This window comes from Scyliorhinus torazame, chromosome 23, assembly GCF_047496885.1.
Source record: "Scyliorhinus torazame isolate Kashiwa2021f chromosome 23, sScyTor2.1, whole genome shotgun sequence".
Lineage (NCBI taxonomy): Eukaryota > Metazoa > Chordata > Chondrichthyes > Carcharhiniformes > Scyliorhinidae > Scyliorhinus > Scyliorhinus torazame.
The window spans coordinates 42218895-42231526 of NC_092729.1; the positions used below are offsets into that span (position 1 = coordinate 42218895).

Genomic DNA, 12632 nt, shown 5'->3' on the forward strand with positions numbered 1-12632 from the left:
CTTCTCCTATGTCATTGGTGCCAATGTGGGCAATGACCTCTGTCTGATTTCCTCCCGTTTGAAGATGTTCTGTAGCCGCTCAGAGACATCCAGGACCTTGGCATCAGGGAGGCAAACTACCAACCTGGAGTCCTTTCGCGGCCACAGAAGCGCCTTTCAGACGGGCAGCAAAGTGGCTGCAGTCTTGAAGGGCCGAAGGGCCTGCTCTTGTGCTGTAATTTGCTTTGCTCTTCTTTTCCTTCATTGTGACGTGATGCATTTTAACAAAAGTGCGAGGCAGGGACGACACGGAAATAATGTCTCCGGTCTGAAGAGTGCAGGGATACAGTGTCCGGACCTACATGTGGATAGGCATCTGAAGATGGCCTTACACAACGCGACAGGGTCTAAGATACAGATGTGCTTCACAAAAAAGGACGTTCGTCCAAATTCAGGGGTTTTGATGAACATTTTTACAGGCACTGTGTCTGTATATGCACTCTAAGCACAGCTTCATTTCGGAGGGAGAGGCTGTCAGCAAGAGGAACACATCATGTGGAACACTAGCGAGGTACACTGCTGTCCCCTTTAGATTTTTAAACTAAACAGCTGTGTGGATCTGGCTTTGCTCAAGGCGACATTCATGGAAATAAGGCAGCATTAAGGAAAACAGTTTCCAATGATATCACCAGGAAGCAGACACGCCCGCTCGTGGGATTATAAAAGCAGCAACACTCCGCGATTAGATAGAGAGCAGATCTACACCAGCATTCTGACCGTAACTCTGACAGACCCCAGTGAAGATGCAGAAAGCGCTGTTCCTGGTGCTTGTACTTCTCGTGCTGACTCAGAGCAATCCTACTGGAGCGCAATCAGGTATTATGGAAGGAAGGAAGAATCTCTGAACGTTCTCCAACACTAAAGCCGCTGGGGTTCATGCAGATTAATTTTAAATCGATTGTATTTGCTTTGAATGCAATGGTTTGATAGGTTAAGAGATGTGGATTGTGAGATTCTAAAACAAACTGAAGAATTCAGGATAAACAATCTCCATTGGTAAATCTCTGATATTTTAGTCACTATCGGAGTGTTTCGCGGGGCTTGTTGGTTTTGTGAGCTGGTCCACACGGATCAATAATGAAACCACAAGTTACTGAGCGGGGCACGTTGCTGGGTCAAAGTGGGATCATTGATCCGGATAGCAAACTCTGTCATTGTCCTTATTGCAGAATTCAGTTACTGTTCCTGGTCACTGACACTGCTACAGATTGTGAGAGTGTGGACTGTGTGTGAAGACAGGATCAGCATCTCCATCAGCTATTTCTCCCCATTTAATTTTCACTGTACTTCGGTACAGGAGGTAGAGGGAGGTAGTGAGTTTGTACAGACTAGGAGGAGGGAGGGAGGGTGTTGATGTAGACCAGGAGGTAGAGGGACGGAGTGACTTTGTGCAGACCAGGAGGTTGAGGGTGTGAATTTGTAAAGACCAGGAGGTGGAGGGAGTGAGTTTGTACAGACCAGGAGCTGGAGGGTGTGAGTTTGTACAGACCAGGAGGTGGAGGGAGTCAGTTTGTGCAGACCAGGAGTTGGAGGGAGGGAGTTTCTACAGACCAGGAGGTGGAGGGAGGGAGTTTGTACAGACCATGAGGTGGAGGGAGGGAGTTTGTACAGACCAGGAGTTGGAGGGAGGGAGTTTCTACAGACCAGGAGGTGGAGGGAGGGAGTTTGTACTGACCAGGAGGTGGAGGTAGGGAGTTTGTACAGACCAGGAGGTGGAGGGAGGGAGTTTTTACAGACCAGGAGGTGGAGGGAGTGAATTTGTACAGACCAGGAGGTGGAGGGAGGGAGTGAGTTTGTACAGACCAGGAGGTGGAGGGAGATAGTTTGTACAGACCAGGAGGTGGAGGGAGTGAGTATGTGAAGACCAGGAGGAGGAGGGAGTGAGGGAGTTTGTACAGACCAGGAAGTGGAGGGAGTGAGTTTGTACAGACCAGGAGGTTGAGGGAGTGACTTTGTACAGACCAGGAGGTGGAGGGCGTGAGTTTGTACAGACCAGGAGGTGGAGGGAGTACGTTTGTGTAGACCAGGAGTTGGAGGGAGGGAGGGAGTTTGTACAGACCAGGAGGTGGAGGGAGGGAGTTTGTCAAGACCAGGAGGTGGAGGGAGGGAAGGAGTTTGTACAGACCAGGAGGTGGAGGGAGTGAGTTTGTAAACACCAGGAGGTGGAGGGAGCGAGTGTGTTTGTCCAGACCAGGAGGTGGAGGGAGGGAGTTTGTACAGACCAGGAGGTGGAGGGAGAGAGGGAGTTTGTACAGACCCAGAGGTGGAGGGAAGGAGTTTGTACAGACCAGGAGGTTGAGGGAGTGACTTTGTACAGACCAGGAGGTGGAGGGCGTGAGTTTGTACAGACCAGGAAGTGGAGGGAGTGAGTTTGTACAGACCAGGAGGTGGAGGGAGTGAGTTTGTACAGATCAGGATGTGGAGGGAGTGAGTTTGTACAGACCAGGAGGTGGAGGGAGTGAGTTTGTACAGACCAGGAGGTGGAGGGAGGGAGTTTGTACTGACCAGGAGGTGGAGGTAGTGAGTTTGTACAGACCAGGATGTGGAGGGAGTGAGTTTGTACAGACCAGGAGGTGGAGGGAGTGACTTTGTACAGACCAGGAGGTGGAGGTAGGGAGTTTGTACAGACCAGGAGGTGGAGGGAGGGAGTTTTTACAGACCAGGAGGTGGAGGGAGTGAGTTTGTACAGACCAGGAGGTGGAGGGAGGGAGTTTGTACAGACCAGGAGGTGGAAGAGGGAGGGAGTTTGTACAGACAAGGAGGTGGAAGAGGGAGGGAGTTTGTACAGACCAGGAGGTGGAGGGAGGGAGTTTGTATCAGACCAGGAGGTGGAAGAGGAAGGGAGTTTGTACAGACAAGGAGGTGGAGGGAGGGAGTTTGTACAGACCAGGAGGTGGAGGGAGGGAGTTTGTAAACACCAGGAGGTGGAGGGAGTGAGTTTGTACAGACCAGGAGGTGGAGGGAGGGAGTTTGTACAGACCAGGAGGTGGAAGAGGGAGGGAGTTTGTACAGACAAGGAGGTGGAGGGAGGGAGTTTGTACAGACCAGAGGGTGGAGGGAGTGCGTTTGTACAGACCAGGATGTGGAGGGAGTGAGTTTGTCCAGACCAGGAGGTGGAGGGAGGGAGTTTGTACAGACCAGGAGGTGGAAGAGGGAGGGAGTTTGTACAGACAAGGAGGTGGAGGGAGGGAGTTTGTACAGACCAGGAGGTGGAGGGAGTGAGTTTGTACAGACCAGGAGGTGGAGGGAGGGAGTTTGTACAGACCAGGAGGTGGAAGAGGGAGGGAGTTTGTACAGACAAGGAGGTGGAGGGAGGGAGTTTGTACAGACCAGAGGGTGGAGGGAGTGCGTTTGTACAGACCAGGATGTGGAGGGAGTGAGTTTGTACAGACCAGGAGGTGGAGGGTGTGAGTTTGTGCTGACCAGGAGGTGGAGGGAGGGGGTTTGTGCAGACCAGGAGGTGGAGGGAGGGGGTTTGTGCAGACCAGGAGGTGGAGTGAGTGAGTCCGTACAGACCAGGAAGTGGAGGGCTGGAGTCTATTTGTACAGACCAGGAGGTGGAGGGAGGGCGTGATTTTTTATAGACCAGGAGTTGGACGGTGTGCGTTTGTACAGAGCAGGATTTGGAGGGAGGGCCTGTGTTTTCCAGACCAGGAGGTGGAGGGAATGTGTTTGTACAGACCTGGAGGTGGAGGGAGGGAGGGAGTTTGTACAGACCAGGAGGTGGATGGAGGAAGTGAGTTTGTACAGACCAGGAGGTGGTGGGAGGGAGTGAGCTTGTACAGATGAGGAGGAGGGGGGAGTGAGATTGTACAGACCAGGAGGTGGAGGGAGTGAGTTTGTGCAGACCAGGAGGTGGAATGAGTGAGTTTGTACAGACCAGGAGGTGGTGGGAGGGAGTTTGTACAGACCAGGAGGTGGTGGGAGGGAGTTTGTACAGACCAGGAGGTGGAGGGTGTGAGTTTGTGCAGACCAGGAGGTGGAGTGAGTGAGTTTGTGCAGACCAGGAGGTGGACGGAGTGAGTTTGTACAGACCAGGATGTGGAGGGAGTGAGTTTGTGCAGACCAGGAGGTGGAGTGAGTGAGTTTGTACAGACCAGGAAGTGGAGGGAGGGAGTCTATTTGTACAGACCAGGAAGTGGAGGGAGTGAGTGAGTTTGTACAGACAAGGAGTTGGAGGGTGTGCGTTTTTACAGAGCAGGATTTGGAGGGAGGGCATGTGTTTGTCCAGACCAGGAGGTGGAGGGAATGTGTTTGTACAGACCAGGAGGTGGAGGGAGGGCGGGAGTTTGTACAGACCAGGCGGTGGATGGAGAAAGTGAGTTTGTACAGACCAGGAGGTGGTGGGAGGGAGTGAGTTTGTACAGACCAGGAGGTGGAGGGCGTGAGTTTGTACAGACGAGGAGGAGAGGGAGTGAGATTGGACAGACCAGGAGGTGGAGGGAGGGAGTTTGTACAGACGAGGAGGAGAGGGAGTGAGATTGTACAGACCAGAGGTGGATGGAGGAAGTGAGTTTGTACAGACCAGGAGGTGGAGGGCGTGAGTTTGTACAGACGAGGAGGAGAGGGAGTGAGATTGGACAGACCAGGAGGTGGAGGGAGGGAGTTTGTACAGACCAGGATGTGGAGGGTGTGAGTTTGTACAGACCAGGAGGAGGAGTGAGTTAGTTTGTACAGACGAGGTTGTGGAGGGAGTGAGTTTGTACAGACAGGAGGTGGAGGGTGTGAGTTTGTACAGACCAGGATGTGGAGGGAGGGAGTTTGTACAGATCAGGCGGTGGATGGAGAAAGTGAGTTTGTACAGACCAGGAGGTGGAGGGCGTGAGTTTGTGCAGACCAGGAGGTGGTGGGTGTGAGTTTGTCCAGACCAGGAGGTGGAGGGAGTGAGTTTGTGCAGACCAGGAGGTGGAGGGAGTGAGTTTGTACAGACCAGGAGGTGGAGGGAGTGAGTTTGTGCAGACCAGGAGGTGGACGGAGTGAGTTTGTACAGACCAGGAGGTGGAGGGAGGTAGTTTGTACAGACCAGGAGATGGAGTGAGTGAGTTTGTACAGACCAGGAAGTGGAGGGAGGGAGTCTATTTGTACAGACCAGGAAGTGGAGGGAGTGAGTGAGTTTGTACAGACCAGGAGTTGGAGGGTGTGCGTTTTTACAGAGCAGGATGTGGAGGATGGGCATGTGTTTGTCCGGAACAGGAGGTGGAGGGAATGTGTTTGTACAGACCAGGAGGTGGTGGGAGGGAGAGAGTTTGTACAGACCAGGCGGTGGATGGAGGAAGTGAGTTTGTGCAGACCAGGAGGTGAAGGGCGTGAGTTTGTACAGACCAGGAGGTTGGGCGAGGGAGTTTGTACAGACCAGGAGGTGGAGGGAGTGACTTTGTACAGAACGGGAGGGTGAGGGAGGGAATTTGCACTGAACAGGAGGTGGAGGCAGTGGGTTTGTACAGACCAGGAGGTGGGAGGGTGTGAGTTTGTGCAGACCAGGAGGTGGAGGGAGTGAGTTTGTGCAGACCAGGAGGTGGTGGGTGTGAGTTTGTACAGACCAGGAGGTGGAGGGAGTGAGTTTGTACAGACCAGGAGGTGGAGGGAGTGAGTTTGTGCAGACCAGGAGGTGGAGGGAGTGAGTTTGTACAGACCAGCAAGTGGAGGGAGGGAGGGAGTTTGTACAGACCAGGAGGTGGCGGGTGTGAGTTTGTGCAGACCAGGAGGTGGCGGGTGTGAGTTTGTACACACCAGCAAGTGGAGGGAGGGAGGGAGTTTGTACAGACCAGGAGGTGGAGGGAGTGAATTTGTACATACCAGGAGGTGGAGGGAGGGAGTTTGTACATACCAGGAGGTGGAGGGAGGGAGTTTGTACAGACCAGCAGGTGGAGGGAGGGAGGGGGTTTGTACAGACCAGGAGGTGGAGGGAGTGAGTTTGTACATACCAGGAGGTGGAGGGAGTGAGTTTGTACAGGCCAGGAGGTGGAGGGAGTGAATTTGTACAGACCAGGAGGTGGAGGGAGGGAGTTTGTACAGACCAGGAGGTGGAGGGAGGGAGGTAGTTTGTACACACCAGCAGGTGGAGGGAGGGAGGGAGTTTGTACAGACCAGGAGATGGAGGGAGGGAGTGAATTTGTACAGACCCGGAGGTGGAGGGAGGGAGTTTGTACAGACCAGGAGGTGGAGGGAGGTAGTTTGTACACACCAGCAGGTGGAGGGAGGGAGGGAGTTTGTACAGACCAGGAGATGGAAGGAGGGAGTGAATTTGTACAGACCAGGAGGTGGAGGGAGGGAGTGAGTTTGTACAGACCAGGAGGTGGAGGGCGGGAGTTTGTACAGACCAGCAGGTGGAGGGAGGGAGGGAGTTTGTACAGACCAGGAGGTGGAGGGCGGGAGTTTGTGCAGACCAGCAGGTGGAGGGAGGGAGGGAGTTTGTACAGACCAGGAGGTGGAGGGAGTGTGTTTTTACAGACCAGGAGGTGGAGGGAGTGTGTTTGTACAGACCAGCAGGTGGAGGGAGGGAGGGAGTGAGTTTGTACAGACCAGCAGGTGGAGGGAGGGAGGGAGTTTGTACAGACCAGGAGGTGGAGGGAGTGTGTTTGTACAGACCAGGAGGTGGAGGGAGTGTGTTTGTACAGACCAGCAGGTGGAGGGAGGGAATGAGTTTGTTCCGACCAGGAGGTGGGGAGACGGAGTGGGTTTATACAAGTCTGGGAGTGGGAGGCTGTAAACTGTGGAATATTATTATATACAACAAACCTAATGTTGCTGCTTTGTGCCGAGTGTGTCCCTGTCAGGCTGAGAGATTCTGCTTTCTGTTTTCTCATTGTTCTCCATCAGGCTGAACAACCCGTAATTAATTCCTTCATCATGTTTTCTTTTACTCTTAGACGGTTATAAATCAAAAACTCCGATGTTGGAGGCCAGAATCAGTGATCCGTCAGTCACTGAGAAGATTGCACGTGACTTTCTCCCTTCCCAAAACGATGATGGGTCAAATTCGGATTGAAGGGAAAGATGAATGATCCAGTGAGGGGCGACCATCAACCCGGGATCTCCATGTTCTCTCTGAATGGAAGCTTCTTTCCTGGACAACAGGCTAATTTATTACTTCACTCCTCTAACACCTGACCTTGTATTCCTGCTGTCTGGATAATGGCCTGTAATCAGAAATAAAACTTACTGCATTGGTCACTGCTTCATGTCTTGTTTCCCCTCAGGATCAGGCTGTCTGTAGCGAAGGTGTCCGGTTTGAATTGAGGCTGGGAACAGATGTGTACATTCCAGAGAAAGGGGAGGGGAGGTCGATGCAAATGGTCTGAGATAAGATAGGGGGCCACAATATCAGCTCTCTGACCACTTACATGTGAGGATGTCTCAAGTACTGGGCTATGGAGAACGAGCTGGGGGTCTGGAAGTGATAGAAGGTAACCATGGAAATGGTTCTGGAGCTCGGCAATTGATTCAGAAAATAGGGGAGGGATTTAGTGGGTGAGTAAGAGGATGGTGAAGTGATTCAGAGGATGGTGCAGGAGATCAGAGTGTGGAGGAAATGTTCAGTGGGTGCTGAGGTTTGCTTTCATTTTTCAGGGCACCCCGGATGTTTTCAGAACACCACAAAAGTTTTCCCGGAACCGTTAACGGTTTCTCGGCGCCGCGAACTGCATTGAGGCGCCATGGAGGGGTTCAAGGCACGGTGAAGTGTTTCTGAACGCCATGGAGTGTTTCAGAACACAGTTACGGGTTTCTAGGTGCCATGGAACTGTTCGGAACACCGTGAAGCGTCTCCAGGCGCCATGGAGGGGTTCAGGGCACCTTGCAAGGTGTCTCGGCGCCATGGAGGGGTTCACGGATGAAGGGTCTCTAGTCGCCATGGAGGGGTTCACGGATGAAGGGTCTCTAGTCGCCATGGAGGGGTTCACGGATGAAGGGTCTCTAGTCGCCATGGAGGGGTTCACGGATGAAGGGTCTCTAGTCGCCATGGAGGGGTTCACGGATGAAGGGTCTCTAGTCGCCATGGAGGGGTTCACGGATGAAGGGTCTCTAGTCGCCATGGAGGGGTTCACGGATGAAGGGTCTCTAGTCGCCATGGAGGGGTTCCGGACACGGTGCGGGGTTGGCGGTTACCGGAAAGGATATTCGAGGACTGTGAAAGATTTTAGCGCAAGGAATGAAATTCCTGCTGGAGGGGAAGGAGTTTTCTGCGTCACAGATGGATTGATCTTGCTATAAGATATTTGAACGGTCGGAGGGAGAAGAATAGTGAGGGGAATTTCCAGTGAGTGCAGATGGTGCTGGGAAACGTTTCAGTGGATAGGGAAGCGGTGGTGACGGGGGTCAAGGGAACTTAAATAATTTCAATGGGTGGGGAGGGAATGAGCGGCTAAGGAAGATTTTCAGTGTGTTTAGAAAGGATTCGGAGAGATGGGAATGACTGTCACTGGGTGCGGAAGGCAAAGAGAGGATGGGGAGGAGATTCGGTAAGCGACAAAAGGTATCAGGAATAGATGTAGAGGGGAGGCGGTGGCGTAGTGGTATTTCCATTGGACGAGTTAACCAAAGACTCAGAGACCCTAAGCACTGCTCTGGGGACGCAGGTTCAAGTCCCACCATGGCAGATGGTGACATTTGAATTCACTGAAAGTTTGATGGTGACCATGAAACAATTGTCGTAAAAACCCATCTGGTTCACAAATGTCCTTTCGGGAGGAAATCTGCCGCCTTTACCTGGTCCGGCCGACGTGTGACGTCAGACCCACAGCTATGTTGTTGACTCTTAACAATCCATTTCGGATTGGCAGAAAATTCTGGCACAGACTGCGACGCCCACATCCCATGAACGAATTTTTAAAAGGTCCTTTGAATGAGTGTCCTACATGAAGCTAACATTAGAAACATATCCTTTTAAAAAATAGTTTATTTAACCTGTGTCCTGAATTTAACAGAGACTATTTAAGCCGTGTACAATATTAAATACAAACTACTTAAACAATGTGAGGTCATTAGAACATTTTCGTACATTAAATAGACCAATTAAACCGTTTCCGACAGAAAACCGCGTTGATTTAAATACCGTTCTGCATTCAAAAGAGAGTATTGAAAAAGTGTCCTCCTTTCAACAGAGAGAACTAAAATAGTGCCCTGGACCTACATTAAACGTAGAACATTTAAATAGTGACCTCCAGTCAACACAGATTATTTAAAAAGGTTCCTACGTTAAAGAGCCGATTTAAATAGTACTCTCCACGCAAAAATGGCCATTTAAACAGTTTCTTGTATTAAACAGAGACCATTTGAACAGTATACACACAAAAATCAAAGATAATTAAAACAATGTCCAACATTAAACAGGGACCATTAAAACATTATACACAAGAAAACAGCTATTAAGGCAGAGAAAGAGCAGGAAGGCAATGCAGGTGTCCCCTGCGGTCATCTCCCTCCAAAACAGGGTATCAGAGCGGGGCTTGATCTCCCAACTAGGGGAGGGGAAGCCTTCCAGCCCGTCAATCTCGCCTCCGTGCCATCGACTAGGTGAAAGACGTCCCATTTCCGACCCCCCGTATACAACGCCAGGTGAGTCGGTGGCCAAGGCTCCAGATCGCTACCAAGACCCCCTGACATGGCGTTAAAGAGGGGATCAGGGATCTGACAAGTTTAGAGCAAAACCAGAAGGCATGATACCCCGCACCTCAAAACTAACATATGCACATATCCCCCACCCCTGAGGAAAATACCACTCATCCTTGCCCTGGTCAAGGCCGCCCTGTGCACCATCTTCGACCGGATCAAGATGAGCTGAGTGCAGGGGAAGAACATAAGAACTAGGAACAGGAGTAGGCCATCTGGCCCCTCGAGCCTGCTCCGACATTTAATGAGATCATGGCTGATCTTTGTGGACTCAGCTCCACTCTCCGGCCCGTACACCATATCCCCGAATCCCTTTATTCTTTAGAACACCAGACGCTGCGACAACGAATGAACGGACATCGCGCAACAATTACCAGGCAGGGATGTTCCCTTCCAGTCGGGGAACACTTCAGCAGTCAAGGGCATTCAGCCTCTGATCTCCGGGTAAGCGTTCTCCAAGGCGGCCTTCAGGACCCGCGGCAACGCAGAATCGCCGAGCAGAAACTTATAGCCAAGTTCCGCACACATGAGTGCGGCCTCAACCGGGACCTGGGATTCATGTCGCATTACATTCATCCCCCACCATCTGGCCTGCAAAATCCTACCAACTGTCCTGGCTTGATTTCATAGAATTTCATAGATTTCATTGAATTTACAGTGCAGAAGGAGGCCATTCGGCCCATCGAGTCTGCACCGGCTCTTGGAAAGAGCACCCTACCCAAGGTCAACACCTCCATCTCATCCCCATAACCCAGTAACCCCACTCAACACTATGGGCAATTTTGGACACTAAGGGCAATTTATCATGGGCAATCCACCTAACCTGCACATCTTTGGACTGTGGGAGGAAACCGGAGCACCCGGAGGAAACCCACGCAGACACGGGGAGAACGTGCAGACTCCGCACAGACAGTGACCCAAGCCGGGAATCGAACCTGGGACCCTGGAGCTGTGAAGCAATTGGGCTAACCACCATGCTACCGTGCTGCCCTAATTGATACAATTCACACCTCTTTAACCTGGAGTTACCCCATCTCTGGATCTGTAAAGATTTAATCACCTGCTAATGCTCGCATTCCTAGCATTGTTTGGCATATTTGAATTTGTCTATATGTGTGTTTCTGGAACAGACCTCTTCATTCACCTGAGGAAGTAGCAGCGCTCCGAAAGCTAGTGACATCGAAACAAACCTGTTGGACTTTAACCTGGTGCTGTAAGACTTCATACTATGAAAATAGGAGACACAGTTACATTGTGTGGGCAATGTAAATACACAAGATTTTTAACTTGGAGACACAGCCACAGCACGGGTCATTAAGTGAAGCTTGTTGGGAAATAGTAGAAACAGTTACAGACTGTGGCTATATTTCCAAGTCAGGGTGGTGAGTGACTTGGAGGGAAATCACCCGGTAGTGGGGTTCCTAGATATCTGAATTTTGCCCAGACCCTGCTCCTGTTTCAATAATATGTCTCCTCGTATCGCTGGCAGTTTGAACTCTTCCTCTCTTGTAAATACTGAAACACAGTCATTAAAAAGCACGTTTGTCATTTCCTTATTTTAATTGACAAATGCACCATCAACTGTTAACAAGGGACGACCTTCCATGTGACCACTCTCATTTTCATAATTAATTGCAAAAGCTCCCTGTGATGATTTGAGTATTGCGAGTTTATTTTCATGCTCCATTTATTTGTATTTTACTCTTGCTTTGTCACCATTTACAACTGTGACAATCTTGCATTCATGATTCTGTCATGGCTGCCATCTTGTAACCCGCAAGCTAGATTTTGTGGCTGGAGTCATTTAATCTATTATTTATACTCAGGATATGTACAAACAAGATTAATAATGCCAGAAGCTAGACACAGTCTTTCTGCTCTAATTTTGTTTGTTAACTATTGCTATTTCAGTGACTTATCCACGTTTTTGTACAGACACTAACCCGGGTACTGGAAGATACAGTCTCGAAATAATTGGCAGCAACTGACGTCTGTAAAAAGGGGCATATTATTTATTTCAGAGGTTTTGGGATGTTCTGAATTCTCTACCCCAGAACGCTGTGAATTTTCAGCTGCAGAGGATATTATCTTTAAAAGGCTGTCCCTGTGAATGAGGCTGCTGTGTCAACTTGCAAATATACCTTCTAGATTTGAATTATTTGCAAGAGTTGCTGGTGATCTTCTGAGTGTATTTCCCTTTTGGACATCGGGGTCAGGGTGAGGGAAGCTCAGACTAAGTTTAAATAACATTAAGAAATATAACTTTTGGACCTAATTTTGGATGACAACTTAGAGGAAACGATATAACCAAAGTTATGAAATAATTGAAAATAAATATAATACTTCCATAAAAATACAAAGCCATAGAACTTGGAGACACTGCAATAGAACGCATGTTCTATTCAATAGACATTAATCAGAGCTAGCTGCGGAAATGGGGCACACAGTTACAGAATTATAGCTCAGGTATATAAGCTCGCTGGTGAACTGGGAGACACAGTTACAGAAAAGGGCCATGAATATAAGCTCTCTGGGTAAGTGGCGAGCCAACTTAAAGAATAACGCTGTTGTATGTCAGCATAGGAACTGCCAATTCATGCTGCAGTTGTTTCCAACCTATGTGTGGCCGCACTTGAATCATTGAGCACGATTTTTGTCCACAGAAGGATGGGGAGGCTTTGAGAGAGGGTGCAGAGGAGGTTTACCAACATGTTGTCTGGTCTGCAGGGTGTTAGCTATGGGAAAAGGCTGAAAACACCCGGACTGTTTTTATCAGAACGCCGGAGGTTGATGAATAAGGCTGGAGAATATCAGTATAAAATGTCATCTTTCATTTTTTTGGAACCGATGTAAGGCATAAAATATTTTGAGGTGCGTGCATATAGTAGATGAGCAGGCACTCTACTGTTGGGTGGAGGAGTCAGGCACCAGGAGGATTTATGGTCAGTGGGGAAATGTTTAGAGGAGATGTGCGAGACAGGTTT

General features: G+C 50.0%; 1 long non-coding RNA gene across 1 annotated transcript; it reads left to right on the top strand.

Annotated features, from left to right (window-relative positions):
- The first annotated feature begins 208 nt into the window (after positions 1-208).
- Positions 209-7210, top strand: LOC140399595 (uncharacterized). Its single transcript, XR_011937747.1, has 2 exons — positions 209-855; positions 6909-7210. It is a non-coding gene; the product is annotated as an uncharacterized lncRNA (long non-coding RNA).
- Positions 7211-12632: the final 5422 nt, after the last annotated feature.